This window comes from Mandrillus leucophaeus, unplaced genomic scaffold, assembly GCF_000951045.1.
Source record: "Mandrillus leucophaeus isolate KB7577 unplaced genomic scaffold, Mleu.le_1.0 Scaffold673, whole genome shotgun sequence".
Lineage (NCBI taxonomy): Eukaryota > Metazoa > Chordata > Mammalia > Primates > Cercopithecidae > Mandrillus > Mandrillus leucophaeus.
This window is the reverse complement of record NW_012107286.1, coordinates 899,861-919,131: the sequence shown is the minus strand read 5'-3', so window position 1 is coordinate 919,131 and position 19,271 is coordinate 899,861. Positions and strand designations below refer to the sequence as shown.

The 19,271-nt window shown below is 37.7% G+C and overlaps 1 protein-coding gene across 1 annotated transcript in view; it reads right to left on the bottom strand.

Moving 5' to 3' along the window:
- GPR158 (G protein-coupled receptor 158) overlaps positions 1–19,271 on the bottom strand; it is a 456,131-nt gene that overhangs the window by 71,952 nt on the left and 364,908 nt on the right. The gene's annotated exons all lie outside the window — the stretch shown is intronic.

Below are 19,271 nucleotides of genomic sequence, written 5' to 3'. Positions count from 1 at the left end.
TTTTTTTTTTTTTTTTTTGAGATGGAATTTCATTCTTGTTGCCCAGGCTGGAGTGCAGTGGTGCGATCTCAGTTCACTGTAATTTCCACCTCCAGGGTTCAAGTGATTCTCCTGCCTCAGCCTCCCAAGTAGCTGGGATTATAGGTGCCCACCACCACGCCCAGCTAATTTTTTTGTATTTTTAGTAGAGACATGGTTTCACCATGTTGGCCACGCTGATCTTGAACTCCTGACCTCAGGTGATCCACCTGCCTCTACCTCCCAAAGTGCTGGGATTACAGGCGTGAGCCACCGTGCCTGGCCCACAGAAGAATTTTTTTTAACAGAATAACTTATTTGCAAGTATAGACACGTTGCTAGAGACAGAAAATTAATCTCCACAATTTCTGCTCAGTAGACACAATGCCCAGTGCTTTTAAAAGAGGGATGCTGACAAGGTACAGTGATGAGAAGTCAGCATGGTCCAATGCTGTTCCAAAGCTCTGAGAGTCAAAGGTGTGAAGCTCTTGGTTTAGGCCTAATCTCTTTAGAATCTCAGCAATAGTGTTCAACACAGCAGTTCCCCTTTCCTAATTGACTCTCCAAGTGTTATTTGCTTCAGTTCAGTAAAACTGGTTGTGAATTGAACCACTTTTACAGGTAAGTGAGGTGTTATGTGCTTTGGGGTTTCTGTTAGTAAGAGAGTGTGAGAACAGTTTTACTTAAAAAAGAAACAGAAGAAAAAGAAAAGATTACTGTGTACTAGGAGGCATGGTAACAGACTCAAGTGGCAAGATTTTTGTTGATGAAGTTGTCCTTTGATAAGGATTTGAAGAATATCTGAGGCTTTAAGGACTCTCTACTATATTTATAATTTCCCAGTGCTTCCTACAAGGAAAAGGCTTACTAGTCAAATATTTTCCAGAGCTGCTCATCCCCAGGTTTGCTATTCTGCCAACAATCCTAACAACATGTGAAGAATTAAGCCGATAACTTTCCTTGATGGAGGACACACCACAAAGGTCATACTTGGAAATACCTAGTACTAAACCTTGTGTGTAACCTCTTCAGGTTTGCTCTGTTTGAAGTAGGCGGCTGGAAATGAGTCATCAGCCAGAGCCATATGCATTGAAGCACTTTTATTCAGGATCATCTTTTATGGACCTTTATGCAATGTCCTGTGGCGTGTTCTAAAATTCTTATATTTTTCTATATTTGGCAAGAGATATGCTTCCAAATGTGGGACTTCTTTAGGATAAAAATGCATGTCCTTCAAATCTTACCGGTTCATTTTTGATTCCATAGTAATTGTGGATTCAAAATAACAAAATTACCTAATGCAGTTTTACATTTATACAATCACCACATACATGAGAATGGCTATAATTGTGATTACGTGTCTTTATACAACCATGACCTAGAACTTAGTATTTGGCTCCTATCACCTCAAAACAAAAAGTGGATAGCTTCCATAGTAATATAGAAGTAACATTTAAAAAATTATAAAATATACAAGATGTGGGGGTTAATGTGGCAGCAGCAGATATGTTGTGCCCCAAAACATCCTCTCCAAAATTCCCATAGAATACACCCGAAAATGTCAAAAAAAAAAAAAAATTAAAAGATGTTACAGCTCTAAAAACTAAGGGCAAAGAGGATAAGTTGCCAAAGTCTTAGTGGTGATTCTACTCACAGCTTGGTAGATCTTATCCAATAAGGAAGTACCTTTTAAATAAAACATCATAGGCCTCATTCTCTGAACCAGAATAAGATGCTAAACCTCCCACACATAACAAGGAAAGATTTTCATTCATACTCCTCCTCACTGGGGTCTTCTAACTGAGACCCATAGCTTTTTACTAAACAGAAGATCAAATTTAAAAATCCTTGGTCATGCTCCAACTAGGCAGCAACTCTTTCTCTTACACATAAGCCAGTCCTGGAGCCTCCTAGTCCAATACTGCTCTTCCCCTAGAAGCACCTCTCATCTCCATCCATTCATAGGTTAGAACGCCCAGGATGCAGCACTGCATTCATAAATGTGACATTTAGCTGCTCAAGGAAAAGCACTGCAAAATACAGAAAACCAGTGTGCTGGGAGGGCACACGATGGAAAGTCCAGGTGCCTTCCCTGGTCTCGGTTTACCCATCTCTCCACAAGGAGGCACTTCATGGAAACAGCCCATTCTAATACACGTAATAAACACAGAAACATATGACTATTTTTGCTCTAAACTTACATAACTTCTCAGTTTATGGGTTCAAAATAAATACTATTTTGGCCAAGAATAAATTATGATGCATGACTTAATATAGATGTTTATACCATCCTTAACAATCATGTCCTCAAAAATAATAAATATGGGAAGGCTCTCAGGATAAATGTTTAGTGAAAAAATCAGCAGCACCTAAAATGTATATAAAATATACAGTATGATAGCAGTTATATTCAACATTTATGTGTAGCCAGGCACCGTGGCACATGCTTGCAGTCCCAGCTGCTTGGGAAGCTGGGCAGGAGGATCACATGAGGCAGAAGGACCACTTAAGGCCTGGAGTTTGAGGCTATAATGTGTGATAATCACACCTATGAATAATCACTGCACTCCAGCCTGGGCAATACAGTGAAAATCCATCTCTTCAACAACAACAACAACAACAAAACATTTGTGTGTATATATGAGCATATGTACATACATAAAAACATACACAGAGAAATGAAAGCACACTTGTTCCCTGCTTATTACCCTGAATTTAACATCCTTAACTTATTCTATAGAACAAGGCATAAAGGAGCTATGCATAAAAGCTAATGGGGAAAATATCCTGGAATGTCTGTTCCTCTTAAGATATTCATCTAAAATATGTGTTCTCTATAATTGCCTAAAAAGCAAAACAACAACAACAACAACAAATCTGAAGCTTTGGCTTGGTTTGGCTTCCTGTTTTCTCTTCTGATATCCTTATGAGCAAACTGCATGTGCCTCTGAGAGAAAAACACACACTAGTGAGCGGAATGTTGAGTACTGTCATCAAAGTATTATGGTAAAATATTTTTCATTTTGTATTGTTTTGAAAAGATTGATCTTTTCTAAAAATGGTCACTGTATTAGAGTCTGTTCTTGCACTACTATAGAAAATACCTGAAATTGGGTAATTTAAAAATAAAAGAGGGTTAATTGGCTCACAGTTCCATAGGCTCTACAGGAAGCATGGCTGGGGAGGCCTCAGGAAACTTACAATCACGGCAGAAGGTAAAGGGGAAGCAGGCACATCTTACATGGTGGAGGAGGAAGGGAGTGAAAGAGGAGGTGCTACACACTTTTAAACAACCAGATCTTATGAGAACTCACTATCATGAGAATGGCAAGGGGGAAATCCACCCCCATGATCCAGTCACCTCCCTTCTCCAACACTGGGGATTACAATTTCACATGAGATTTGGGTGGAGACACAAATCCATACCATATCAAGTAGTTAAGCTCCAGTTCAAATCCTTACAGTAAATGTGTATTGAGAAAAGATTAATTTTGAATAATATAAATATATATACCATTTTGTATGTGTGTATATACACAACACACAAAGTAAACAGTGTTGACAGAGATTCTCTGGTTTTAGTATTAGATATGCTTCCAAGTCCCAGTATCTTACACATTTTCTATAATCAGAAAAAAATTAAAATAAGAAACTGCTCCAATATCTGTTACAAGTGCTTAGTAAATGGTAAATAACATATTCATGTCATGATACAGTCAAAGAAGTATATAGTCTTATGCTTTAGAAATAAGATAATCTTATTTGGTATCATATTACTATATTAAAGCTGAAAGAGCTAAATAAATTGAGTCCTCAGAAATAATGGAAATATGGATAGTACAATAGAATAATTCCTGGGAATTATTTTGTTTTGGTTGGAAAGAATATACAGTAAGGCATGGCCTCTGCATGAGTGTGCAATCTGTGCATTACACAACTAGCAAGAATATCTTGAATACATTGTCTACTTCAGATTGATTACAATCATTCTCTGGCAGATGACAAGTGACTTGAGACACAGGTGGAGTTTAGACCGGAAGTGGTGCCACTGTGTGAACCAGACCACTTAGGACTTCGCCATAAAAGGGGCTTAGAACAGTGTTTCTCAAACCTTCACGTGCATACTATCATCTGGAGAGCTTGTCAAAATGCAAAGCGTGCTTCAGTAGGTCTGGGGTGAGGCCCAAGATTATGCAGTTCTGACAAGCCCCTCAGGATGCTAATCCTGCTGGTCCTCAGATCACAGTTAGAGTACCATGGGTTGGCTGAACTGGGCAAAACCCAGAAAGTGAAACCTGCTAGCCCAGGATAACTGAATCTTTCAGTTTAATCTGTGCAGATAATGGAAAGATAAAGTTAAATCTTTTGAGTCATCTCCTAAAATGTGACTAAAAGAAAGATGCAGTTCATAAGCTAAAATAATTGGCAGAGAGGTGAAAATATATTTCTCAAGAAATGGACAAATTCAGAAACAAATGAGCTCTGAATATGATCAATTATTTACTGATTCAGGATTTTTTTTTTTTTTTAATAAAGGACAAAAACAGTACAAGAGTTGGTAAATGGAAGGTTAATGAAAGCCACTAGAAACTGGAGACTTTACACTTCATCATTCAGAATACAAAATATTTGTAGCACACATCTCAGAAAGATTTGTTTTCATTACTGGCCGAATAATATGCCTGGTTTAGAGCAAAATAAAATACACACATTTGGAAACACTTAATTAGTTTCAGTCAAACCACTATATGTAAAGGAGGCTAGAGATTTAATATGACAAATAATGTAAAATATATTTGCATTATTTTACAAATGAATTTTCTTTAATAAATATTAATCTTTAATATTAAAGAATTAAATATTCTTCAATAAAAATTGAAGAAATTTTATTTGTAAAATAATACAAATACATGAGCTACCTACTAGTCAGGTGGAAAGGAACTGCAGCCTAATGCAGTGGGTAAAACAAGGAAGTTGGTGTTAATTGCCCTAAATGCCAGGCTAGGCTTTACCACCAATGAGACATATAACCTGGGACAAATTCCTTAATATCTCTGGGCCTCGCTTTCCTCAACAGTTTAGTGGGGACACAGTGTGGATGCACTTAGAACAGTACAAAACAATGGAGAAATGCCAGTTTTATTACTAACATATGAGAATTACTTTTGATATTTGTCACATTTGAATCAACAATCTATTTTGTCTTATTCTAAATGTATCTTCAAATAGACAGAAAAGAAGCTTCTGAATAGTGTGGAGTTGAGAATGGGGTATAGAGGGAAGAGGAAAGAAGAAAGAAGCAGGCTAGGCAAACTGAGCTTTGTCAAAGCAGTCAGAACTATTAATATGATGGATAAAACCAGGAGAATCAAGGTGCATTTATTATCTACTTGTATATAACAAATCACCACAAACTTAATGACTGAAAACAAAACTTATTTCTTATCTCACAGTTTCAGTGGCTCATTAATCCAGGCACTGCCATCCTTAGGGTTACTCACAAGTCTAATCAAGCCATTACTCAGGTCTGGGTTTCCATATGAAGGCTCAACTGGAGAAGGATACACTTCCAAGCCCATGCTGCTGTTGTCAGGATTTGCCTCCCTGAGGACTAGAGGAACACGCCCTTTGTCCTTGCTGGCTGTTGGTTGGAGGCCATTCTCAGTACCTTGCCATGTGGACTACTCCAATATGGCAACATGCTTCATCAAAGCCAGCAAAAGAGAGTCTTCTAGCAAGATGAAAGTTGTAACTTTTTAAACCTCATTGTGGAAGTCACATTCTTTCAATGTTAATTTGTTTGATTGATTAGAAACTAATTAGTCAAGGGGTGAGAATTACATAGGCCATGATTACCAGGAGGCAGGGAACATTGGAGCTATTAGTTATTTACCACAAAAGGAGACTCTACTTTTAAATCATCAGAAATGCTGTTATCTACCTGGGTTCAAAGCAAATGATGTAAGAGGAATATAGACTACAAAGCCATTAGATCCCCAAAGCCTGCACTGAGAGAAAAAATAATGTGAAAAACTATTTTAAAGGAGAAATTTTTTAAAGCAAGAAAAGAAATCCAGTAAGGCTGCCTTCTCCAACAGAGTCTAACCCATCATCAAGATCATGATTCTTGACTAAGAACTTCTGAGAAATGACTACACATAGCTCATGACTAAGAACTGCTGGGGAGTGACTGTTTCACTGTAATGTTTAAAAAAATAAGAAAAATGGTATGGTCATGTTGGGCTGGGAGATGTAATTCGGATGTCTGTCTGTCATCTATCTATCTATCTATCTAAGATGGAGTCTTGCTCTGTCACGCAGGCTGAAGTGCTGTGGTACAATGTCGGCTCGCTGCAACCTCCACCTTTTGGGTTCAAGCGATTCTCTTGCCTTAGCTTCCCGAATAACTGAGATTACAGATATGTGCCACCACATCCAGCTAATTTTTTTTTTTCATTTTTAGTAGAGACAGGTTTTACCATGTTAGCCAGGATGGTCTTGAACTCCTGACCTCAAGTAATCTGCCTGCCTCTGCCTCCCAAAGTGCTGGGATTACAGGCATGAGATACCACGCCTGGCCTAATTCAGATCTGTAACAGTACGTATGCCTATGTTTAAATTGTAACTAAGGAAGAATGAAGATGTCAGGTAAAACCTGGCAGATTGAACATGTTTATGTCTGCTACTTTTGGAAACCCTAAATGACTGTAAAAACATTCAAGGCCAAAAAAGAATCTTAGTAAGAATGACAACAGATGATAGATATCAACACAATTATAGAGAGGAAAAGCAAGTGCCAAAGCATAACCAGATGAAGATGTCAAAGAAAGCTGAAACCTGGCCCAGGAGAGAAGGAAGCAACTCAGAGTCTATCTCATTATCTTTTTGGCGAGGGATAATAACAACATCTAATGAGTGCATGCTATATTCCAGTTACTTTTTAAGTGCCCTACATAAAATAACTTATGTATTTCTTACAACAATACTGTGATGTAGGCATTATTATTACTCTCACCTTATATATGGGGAAGCTGAGGCAAAGTTAAGGAATTTGCCCCACGTCACATAGCTGGTAAGTGGCAGAGCTGGGTTTAAACTCAGCTGGGGTCTGGAGTCTGAACTCATTATTGCTATGCTTGCCTTACCTTTACAAAGGAAGGACAGAGTAGAAAGATTAAAATTAGTGATCTTTGATGGAGGCTGGATGTTTTAGAATGCCTGGTGCTATAAAATGTTGACCAGTTTGTTCAATGAAGTGAACAAGGCAGGGCTGAACTGAATACACTGCTGACAAGGTAAAAATAACTTTCAAGGAAAATAAATGAAATATACAAAGAATGAAGTTAACAAATAGTAAAATGAATGTTTTAAACCAAATAATTCATGTAGAAGAATTGTGAAAGCAGAGTGATATCCCAGAGATTAAACTACTGAGTTAGAGAGAAGATATAGCCATAGTCATGAGAAAGAGTGGAAGCCAGGGACCAGTGTATTGGTCTTCCACCCTGATTGAACACCAGAACCAACTATAATGGTTTCAAATATATATATAAGTCCAGGTTTTTCTTGTAGAAACTGATTCAGTAAATTGAGAGCACAGACTGAATGATTTTTTTAAGGTTAACAGGTGGTTTTAATCTGACAAGGACTAAGGGCTGCTAATACTGGCCCACAACCCAGAAGCAAGTCACGTGTGGAACTGGTATAGCCAAAGCTCAGATGAAGACTAGGGATGGAAAATATCTAAGAACTACTAAAGTGCAGTGAGAATTACATTTATAGAAGACTGTCCTACATAAACATCCATACGAAATAGCAGAAATATATATGCAAGGATATTCACTAAAGCATCTTTTGGAAGACCAAAAACACTGAAAACATTCTCCACCTGTAGGGGACAGGTTCACTATGGTAATTAAAGTTACAGCCATTCAATGGAAAACCATGAAATTTAAGGGAATTAAGTGGATCTGATTCTGTTGCTATGAAAACACCTTTAAGATAAATTGTTAAATAAAAAGAAAGCTGCAGAACAGTATTAGCATATGCTTCTGTTTGTATCTACATCAAAAGGAATATCTAGATGCACATTCAATAGACTATGAAGACTATCTCTGAGTAGGTTGGCTGGGAATGAGAAGACAAGGGGCCAAAGGGGATTTTATTCTTATATTCCTTGGTATGTTTTTCTTTTACAACAAATGTATTATTTTTGTAATAAAGGAATGAAAAAATGCATGAAAGGATTTCTGGTTATATCATTGCATAAATGCCTGGCTCTTAAAATGTGGAATGGAGGGTGTTTTCTACACACTGGGGATCAGAGAGCAAAGTAGAGAAAGTATCATATGTAATATCTATATGGTGACCTTATGTGGAGGTAGAAAGATACAGACAACGACCCAAGGAGAGACAAGAGAATCTTAAGAACTCCAGACCTCAACAAAGAAACAAAACTGCAGAAAAATTCACAGGAAAATAGTTGAGGAATGGTATTTTGAGAAGAAAGATGAAAAAATGATGATGAGACACAATATAGAATTAAGTGATACAGGCAAAAGCTTTTTTACAGCCAAGAACAGAATACACACAAAAAAATGCATCAGTCTTAGGCGTACCCTGTCTCTGGGCAGTGGCCCACCTGTTTAGCTCAGTATGTTGCCTCACTGGTTTCACGGATAGTCTTGCATAGACCATTCTCTGGGGAAAAACAACAACAACAAAACCCACCTCTTTCTCTTTAGGATCCAAAGATTCATGGCAGTAGTCCTCCTTCTCAACTTGGTTAAAGAAAATGTGTAAAACATATAGTACAACAGGTTCCAAAAGCCACAAATTACACTAGAAGTCTAAAGTCAATTATGCAAATTGCAGTCACAAGCTAGAATCAGAATTGTCCTGATAGTCCTGTGTCTCCCTCTGTGAAGAAGTCACCATTACCATTGCCAGTATGATCTCCCAAAGCTCCAGGCAGACATAAGCATCTATTTCTAGAGGAGCAGGGTGGTACAGTGGCAAGATGATAGGCTCTGGAGGCCCAAGGGACTGCTCTACCACTTCCTAATGGCATGACCTTGAGCAGCCCACTCTGACCATCTCCTCCCTCATGTGGAAAGCTGAGTAATAATCCTCCCTCCCTCACAAGATAGGAAGAATTATGTGAAAGTACTAACAACTAAAGTGGTATAATTATTTCTCCAATATTTATTCCTTAAAGATTGATGCAAAACCCTTTTTATACCTGTCTAAAGTGAGCATTAGGTGATCCTACCAGATCCTTATAAATTCCCTCAATAGCAAATTAACATAAATAATACCAAATTCCATCATGAGGGAGCCGCTTTGCCAGCCTGTTTCAGTCTGACTCACTGCCTCATCCCTTTTGACAGGACACTTTATTACTCGGCTCCAAATAAAAAGGGCTGAAAATAAGTATCTAGGTGTAACTATAGGTTGCCATAGAACCTTTTCAGATTTGTCAGTAAACAATAACAAGTGGATGTTCTCCATATATTTTTAGTCTTCCTCCTATTACTTTTCTAGAAGGCTCTGCTTAACACATGGTCATTATCAATAAAACCAGCATGGACACAGGGTTTTTACTTTGTTACATAGTTGATGTTTCTCTTTTCCTGACTTGAGATACTTAGGACATTAAGTAACTTGCCCAGCACAACATAATTCCAAGGTAGAATTACCCTGAATTGTCAACATTTTCAGTCTCCACACAAGATGCCATTCTCTATAAAAAATTTGTTTTAATATAAAAATGTGAGTATCTTAAAGGTTCCAATAAAATAATTGTTCAAGAATATTTTTCTTACTAATCATTGGAATGTCTAAAATACCTACCATTAGCATCATGTTTTAATCTTCAAAAGATCCCTATAGACATGTATGTGAAAGGATTAGAATGACAAGTAACTGAAAGCCAGTTAGGACAGAAGCAGCTCCTGACGGAATAGGCACAGAATGGGTAAGTTTTGATGCAAAGTAGAAGGGAAGAAAATATGCAGGGCATGATCTACTGCTCAGATGGAGAGATCCCAGTGAGGCCATCTCCAGCAGACCAGAGAGCTGACACAAGGCTGGAAAAGGGCTTGGTACGGATGCAGAAAGAGTTGTTCAAGGAGAGGCAGAGAGCGACTGAGAAGGAGTTAAACGATCCTTGACCTGTTTCCTGTCACTTCCTCTAAAGATGTCTTATTGCATCAAAATTGGTTGGTTTAAGTGTTATCGCATCAAGATTGCTTAATGTAAGCAAGACCTGAAGCAGAATTTGTCTCTGCATATGTGCTTATTTCTCTGGATAATGGATAAGCTTTGTTTGTTTCATATGTCTTTAAACTCTCCTGCCTGTTGTGGACTCACTAGCAACAGAGCACTCTTACTGCAGCACACCCTCTGCGGGGAGGTGGGGCAAGGACGTTTAGCTGCAGACACTTCAAAAGGTTGTCAGATGGGCCTCCTGCCTTTCCGGTGTCCAGTCAGGTGGGAGGTCCTGTGGATTCTACATCTGTAATAATATTTTACCACTACAGGTCATTTTGAGCTGCTCTTATACTTCACAGAGACAGAATCAAAGAGCGTGTGTTCCTTTGTGAGACTGAGTGACTACTGCCTTCTTGGAGCCGTAACCAGATTCACGCTGGCTTTACAATATGCCCACCTATTGGGAAAGCCCTTGGAGTTCTGTGTTTGTTTTTTAATAACACTTTTCACTTTTCTCATGTATTATCTCATTGAAGAAGCCACACAGTTACAGTTCCACTTCAGCTCATGAGGAGACCATCTCCGAAGTATAAGGAGGACAAAGATCTTCAGCTGCCTCTCCACCTCCCGCCTCCCCACCCACAGCCTACAAGGAGCAGAAGGGCTGAGGAGGCAAAAGGGGGAGAGGATGAGACCAGACATTTTTGGTGGTGACAAACTAAAGCAGTAAGATACGAAAGGCCAGTAGGTTTTAATTTTCCTAACTCAAACGGATGGAAAAGTGAGACAAAAATATATGAAAACAATTGCTGGTTGCTTGGCAGTTGTTAGAGGAGCAAAAGAAAAATATGGGCAGAACCGGGCAGATCTAGGCGCGGGAACCAAGGCCTGTTACTCAAAACAGAGGGAAACTTGAAAGTGAAAGATCGGTCCCATGGTCCCAATGGCCAGGAATGAAAAAGGCTGTCGTGAGAGTGACTTTTCTCAGGCCAAGGCATAAAATTCCTGTTTCCTTTAACCCCATCTCAATCTTCACATCAAAGTTATTTTGGTGTTCACGTGTTTCACCACAATTTCTTGGTATTGTTTTCTATTAGTAACCTTTATATTGTTCTTTTATCTTGTACTTGTATCTGCGAGTAAAATAATAAAGCACAGGTAAAGGCAATACCTGAGTAACCGGGGCAACCTCCGGTCCAACTTGCCACTCCCCTATTCCCGCAACGAGAGGCTTCCAAAAGATGCTTTTCGATAAGAAATCTTACTTTCTATGAATTTCAGACTATTCACTTTATCTTTTATGTCCAGTGATTTGTGTATCCTCTCAAATTGTTTTATTTGTGTTTTGAGACGGAGTCTCGCTCTGTCGCCCAGGCTGGAGTGCAGTGGCGCAATCTCGGCTCATTGCAAGCTCCGCCTCCCGGGTTCAAGTGATTTGCCTATCTCAGCCTCCCGAGTAGCTGGGATTACAGTAGCTAGGATTACAGGCGCGTGCCATCACACCCGGCTAATTTTGTGTATTTTTAGTGCAGAATGGGGTTTCACCGTGTTAGCAGGATGGTCTCGATCTCCTGACCTCGTGATCTACCCGCCTTGCCCTCCCAAAGTGCTGGGATTACAGGCGTGAGCCGCTGCGCCTGGCCCTATCCTCCCAAATTGTTGCCTCACGTGGTAGTTACTTCCTCCCACATATTTATCCAGTTGTTTCAGCACCATTCATTGAAAAGACTTTACTTTCCCTGTTGAATTACCTTGAAGCTTCCAAGCAAATCAATTGATAGTATATGTGTAAATATATTTCTGGCTGCTTTATTTTGTCCCATTGATCTATTTCTCTACCCTTAGGCCAATTAACACTGTATTAAGTCCTGTAACTTTAGAGTAATTTTTGAAATTTCATAGTATAAATCCTCTAGCTTTGTTCTTTTAAAACACTGACTTAGCTAGTTTGCATCTTTTATTTTCCATATAAAATTTAGAGTAAACTTGTAAATTACTAAAAGAAAAGCCTGCTGGGGTTTTGATTACAATTGCAATGGTTCTATAGACCAATTTGAAGAGAACTGACACCATTTAATTCATGAACATCAAGTGTTTCTCTATTTAGGTTTCCTTTATCTTCTCTTAACAATATTTTCTAGTTGTCAGTGTAGATTTCTTGCACAATTTTAAATCTATTTGTAAGTGTTTAGTGCCTTTAGGTACTATTGTAAATGTAATTTTAAAATATTCATGCTCCAGTAGTTTGCTACTGTATATAGGAATATCCTAGAACCCTGACAAATTCACTTATTAGTTCTAACACTGTAGATTTCTTCAGGTTTTTTAATGTACCCAATTATGTTGTATGTATATTTTAAAAATATTTCAATGTTTCCCATCTAATTTGTAGCTTTTTATGTCTTTCTCTTGCCTATTGCACTAGCCAAGACCTCCAGTATGATGTTTAATGAAAATAGTTTAAAAAGATATCCATGCCTTGTTTTAAAGAAAAGTGTACATTCTTTCACAGTAACTATGATTTTAGATAGGTGCCCTGTATTATACTAAGAAAGAGCCCTTTTTTTCCTTTTTACTGGGAATGTTTAATCATAGATGGATGTTGAATTATATCAAATGCTTTTTTTCTGCATCTATTGAGATGATACAACTTTTATCCTTTATTCTGTGATAAATTTAATATATTTTAAAAATATAGTAACCTTGAATTGCATGAAAGAGTTAAGATTGACACTATTCCATTCTTAAATGTGTAACAGAAAATAGAAAATAGAACTATAGACAAAGATATCTTTAGCTATAGTTCTATTTCTGAGAAATCTTTTTATAATAATCTTCTGTCAATTTTAGTAAGTTGTATTTTTCAAAAAAAAAAAAATAGTCCATTTCCTCCAAGTTGTGGACTTTGTTGGCATCAAGTTTTATTGTAATACTAGCTTATTACCCTTTTAATCTCTGCAGGATCTTTAGCAATATTTTTTCATTCCTGATACTGGTAATTTGTGTATTCTATTTTTTTCTTGATCAGTCTTGCCACAGGTTTATCAACTTTATTACTTAAAAAATAACAGCTTTTGGGTTTAATTTTCTCTATTATATGTCTGATTTTAAGCAGATTCTTACTTTATTTTTCCCTTTATTCTACTTGTTTGGGGTTTGATTTGTACTTTCTCTAGATGCATAGGATAGAATCATAATTCATATTTTTTCTAATGTTAGCATTTAATTCTGTAAAGTTCCCTATAAACACTGCTTTGGCTGCATCCTACTAATTTTGATATCTCGTATTTTCACTATCATTCCATTTGCAATATTTCTAATTTCCATTGAGATTTTCTTGTTTTACATGCTGATTGTTTAAAAATTGTTTAATTTCCAAATATTTGGGGCTTTTAAGTTAACGTACTATTGATTACTAATTTAATTCAAATTGAAGTCATAGGATATTTTTTAATCTCCGTTTTACAAAGTTTATAGGGATTCATTTTATGTTACATCATATGGTTATCTTGGTGAACATTTCATATGTACTTTAAAAAATGTGTAGTTTTGTGTATATCCCTTAGGTCATGTTTTTAAGTCTTCTATACCACTTGTACAGTTTTGTTATCATTATTATTTTGCACAAAGGTATAAAAATCTCTGACTTGACTGTGAATTCATCTATCCTTTTAGCTCTGACTGATCTTTTCCTTTATGTATTTTGAAGTTCTATTATTATGTGCATATATGTTTAGAATTATGGCTTCCTAATGGAGTTTTATCATTATGATAAAAAGTCCCCCTTTTTTTTTCTGTTAATATCTCCCTTCTTAAAGTCTATTTTGTCTGATATTAATATAACCATTCCAATTTTCTTATGACTGTGTCTTTTGCAATCATGTTACTTTTATCTATATATGGTACAGCCTATAGCTGGGGCTTGCTTTTTTGCCAGTCTGGTAATCTTTGACCAATTGCTTCCCAGTCTGTGAGTGGGCTTCCAAAGCCCTGAGTCTCTCTGCAAGCCAGTCCATTAATCTTACTTCACTGGGGTTGTTTCTTGCTTGTCTGGCATCTGTGGACCAGCTCTGCCTATGTCACTCAGCAAATTTCTCTGCCATCCAGTGGGCTGCAAACATATCTTCTGCAACAAGGTCTGAACCCCAGCTTTACCGAGGAAGCCTCTTTCCAAGTTTATTCTTTCTTGAGCATGCTCCTTCAGCCCTATGATATTACTGAGTTCTCTTTACATCTTTACAGTTATTGCCCTATCATAGTTTAACAACTCTTTACATAAACTGCCACTATCCAAATTACTGTATAGTTTCTGTCTCCTGATTGGATCCAGATGGGTACATCTGCCTCCTGTGGCCCCCTCCTTTTCATAATTTACCCCCTCAATTTCCAGCTTCTCTAGCAGGATTAAACTCTATCCTCTGACGTCTCAAGACAAACAGATTGCAGCTTTTTGCTTAAGTGCTAGTCTTCACACACTACATAAACCAGGAGTGCCCTCTGCAAACAAATAGGTAATGTAGCCCCCACCCCCCCCCGCACCTAGTGCATTTCCCTTATTAAAGGATTAAATACCTTCTGGTTTCTGCCTGCTTAATAGTTTTTCAGTTCTCTCAAATAATTGTGTTCTTATATATTTTTTTCCAGAGTTGCATCTGCTAGAAGGTCAATTCAACATAACTATTCAGTTACTAGAACCAGAATTGCTATGACTTTTGTTTTTTTTGGAGACAAAGTTCGGCTGTCACCCAGGCTGGAGTGCAGTGGTGACGATCTTGGCTCACTACAACCTCTGTCTCCTGGGTTCAAGCAATTCTCCTGCCTCAGCCTCCCGAGTAGCTAGGTTTACAGGCACACGCCACCACACTTGGCTAATTTTTGTATTTTAGTAGAGATGGGGTTTCACCATGTTGGCCAGGCTGGTCTTGAACTCCTGACCTCAGGTGATCTGCCCACTTCAGCCTCCCAAAGTGCTGGGATTACAGGAGAGAGGTACCATGCCCGGCCCTACTATGACTTTTATAAACAGTTTTATTGCAGTGTAATTCATATATCATTCATTCATTTGAAGCATAGTCACAGAGTTGTACAACAATTACCACAATTAATTTTTGAACATTTCTCCACCTCAAAAATGAACCCCATAATGATTAGCAGTCACTCCCTATTCCTCCCCTGCCACAGGCAGCCACTCATCTACTTTCTGTCTCTATAAATGTGCTAATTCTGGACAATTCAAGTAATGGAATCAGGCAATCCATGGTCTTTTTTAATTGCTTTTTTCGATTTAGTGTAATGTTTTCATTCAGTTGTATGAATGTTTTCATTCATTGTATAAAATTCATTCATACAATGTATACTACAGTTCCATACAATGTATACTACTGATACACTGTAGCATGTATCACTACTTCTTTCCTTTTTATTAATATCCCACTGTATAGATATAATAGATTGTGTTCATTCATCAGTTAATGAACATGTGAATTGCTTACACTTTTGAGCTATTAGGAATTACGTAGCTATGAAGATTTAGGTACGAGTGTTTTTGTGGACATATGCTTTCATTTCCCTTGGTTATATACTTAGGAATGGAACTGCTGAGTCATATGGTAACTCTGCTTAACATTTTGAGAAAATTTTCAACTGTTTTGGAGACTGATTGCACCATTTTACATTCCTACCAGCAATGGATGATGTTTCCAATTTCTCTACCTCCCTGCCAACACTCATTGCCTATCTTTTTTATTATAGCCATCCTTGTGGGTGTGAAGTGTTATCACATTGTGGTTTTGATTTGCATTTCCCTAATGAGAAATGATGTTGATCATCTTTTCATATGCTTATTGGCTATCTGTATATATTCTCCGGAGAACAGTCTATTCAGATCCTTTGCCTACTTTTTAGCTGGGTTATCTGTCTTTTTACTATTGAGTTATGATATTCTGGTTATAAGTCCCTTATCAGACATATGATATACAAATATTGTCTCTTATTCTGTGTGCTTTCTTTGAACTTTCTTGGTAGTATAACTTGCAACATAGTTTTGTACTTTGATAAAGTTCGATTACATATTTCATCTTTTGTCACTTATGATTTTGGTGTCATATCTAAGAAACCACTGCTTATCCCAAGGTCATAAAAATTTATATCTATGTTTCCTTCTAAGAGTTCTACAGTTTTGGCTCTTCCATTTAGGACTCTGAGCTGTTTTGAGTTAATTTTTGTATATGGTACGAACTAGGGATCCAACTCATTATTCTGCTTATGGATATCCAGTTCTTCTAGCACCATTTATTCAAAAGACTATTCTTTCCCCATTGAACATTCTTCACATGCTTATCAACTGACCATAAATGGAAAGGTTTATTTTGAAACTCTCTAAATTTTATTCCACTGATCTTCATGTCTATTTTATCTCAGTACCACATTATCTTGATCAGTACAGCGTTGTAGTAAGTTTGGTGGAAGTAAGGGAGTATGAGTCTTCCAATTTTGTTCGGCTTTTTGAAATTATTTTAGATATTCTGGGCCCCTCGCATGTCCACATAAATTTTAGAATGAGCTTGGAAATTTTAACAAAAAGACAGCTGGGTTTTCATACGCTTGCATTGGATCTGTGGATCAATCTGGGGAGTATTGCTAACCTACTCAGTTTTCTAATCCATGAGTTCCATTTATCTAGTTCTTGGATGCCTTTTAATGATGTTTTGTAGTTATCATTGTATAGTCTTGCACTTATTTTATTAGATTTATTTGTAAATATTTTATTCTCTTTCTAATGGAATTGTTTTATTAATTTCATTTTAGGATTGTTCATTGCTAGTATATGAAAATAAGACTGCTTTTTATATTCTGATCTTGTATTCTGCAACTTTGCTGAACTTATTAGTTCTAAAGATCGTTTTTGTGCATTCCTTAAGAGTTTGCTCTCTATAAGATCATTTCATCTGCAAATAGAGATAGTTTTACTTTTTCCTTTCTAAACTAAAAGCCTTTTTTACTTCTTCTTCATGTTCTTGCCTAATTGCTCTGGCTAGAATCTCCAGTACAATGTTCAATAGAAGTTGTAACAGTAGGAATCATTGTGTTATTACTGATCTTAGAGGATTATTCTACAGATGTCTGCTAGGTCTAGTTGGATTACACTGTTTCCTTGTTGATCTCCTGTTTAGGTGTTCTATTCATTACAAAAAGTAGGGTACTGAAGTCTCCAAATATTTTTATTCAATTGTTTATTTCTCAGCTACACAGCTTTCTGTAGCAGAAAAACTTATTAGAATTTGAGGAGTACAGCTACTGACCAAAACCTATGTCTGATTTTTCAGGCCCAACCACAGGCAATTATAAAAACTTTACCTGGCTGGGCGCAGTGGCTCACGCCTGTAATCCCAGCACTTTGGGAGGCCGAGATGGGTGGATCACGAGGTCAGGAGATCGAGACCATCCTGGCTAACACGGTGAAACCCCGTCTCTACTAAAAATACAAAAAAATTAGCCGGGCGTGGTGGTGGGCGCCTGTAGTCCCAGCTACTTGGGAGGCTGAGGCGGGAGAATGGCATGAACCCGGGAGGCAGAGCTTGCAGTGAGCCGAGATCGTGCCACTGCACTCCAGCTTGGGCAACAGAGCAAGACTCCGTCTCAAAAAAAAAAAAAAAAAGCAACACAAAACTTTACTTGGCAATCCTTTTAGGGGAACTCTGTCCTCCATACCTGGTACACAGTCTTGATGCACTGCAATTGCTAGAGGGAGCTGCAGTCAAGGACTCAGGCTCCCTGGCTAGCCATGCTCTTACTCATATCTGCATTCCTAGCAGAGCTGTCTCCATCCAAGTCATCCAAGAGTTCTTCCACACAGAGGACCATAAAGATGTTTTCTCCACTCTGCTCAGTGCTTTTCCGTTTTTAGCTCTTCTCCCAACCCCTGGATCCATAGGACTTCAGGAGCCTTCTGTTCAGGGCTCCCACTGCAGTGAGACATTTCCCATGCCTGTGTTGACCCATCTGACCCTTGTGCATGGTGCCATCCCATGGGGAAAAATGGAACAGCAGGGAAGACAGCACTTTCTTCGGTTTAGTCTCTTGCTTACACTAAGTGATTAAGGGCTTGACTGTTTCTTTCATTTGGCTTGTTGTCTTAACCAGTTATTCTGACATCTAGCAGCTCAGCCTGCTCCAGTTCAGGTCAGCTCTTGAAACTACTTTTAAACACAATTTTACTTTTTTTAAGTTTTAAAAAATATAGAAATTGACTGAGATTAATATAACTTTGCCATCTGCACACCACACAAATTAATACACGTATATATTTTGTTATAATTGCTATGCGTCTTTAAAAAAACTGAAAACTTTACCCATATTAAGGAGAAACTTCCTAATTCCCCTTCACAGTCCCATGTCTCCTACTTTCTCTAGAGGCAAGCACTAAAAAGTCTGACATAAATCCATCCAGTACATATTTTCTATGTTCCATTTATATGTATCCATAAATAATATATAACCTTATTTTGTGAGTTTTCAAACTTGTATGTAAGCAGTAAATTGTGTTTCAGCCTTCTGCAACTCACAGGTCTGTCTTTATAGTGAATTAAGTTAAACAAATGCAATTTCCTTCAAGGCAAAGTTAAAGCCAGATCCCTTTTCTCATTAGTCATTTCCCCCCAACATCTATATCTCATTACCAAAGCCAAAGAGAATTTGATGGAAGGTGGCATTGCCATCAACAGGGTTACAAGTAATAGGGAGGCCATGACTCTGTTGGAATATCTCTCTTTATCAAAAAGAAAGCCTACAAATTTCTTGAAAACAGGACTCAAATGGATGTCCAGAGCTTTTTAAAAGCAGGGGATTTATTACATTCCCTGACCATGCCAAGCACTGGGATGGTAACAGGGTTAATAGAAACTAGTTAAAAATGTTGATTTAAATAGTTTGGGGCATTTCTCTAAAACTGCCAAGAAATTACAGAAGTGAGAAGAGCTGTTGAGAACAACTATGTCAATACTCTCAACTTACATAGTAAGAAGCTGAGATCCCAAAAGACC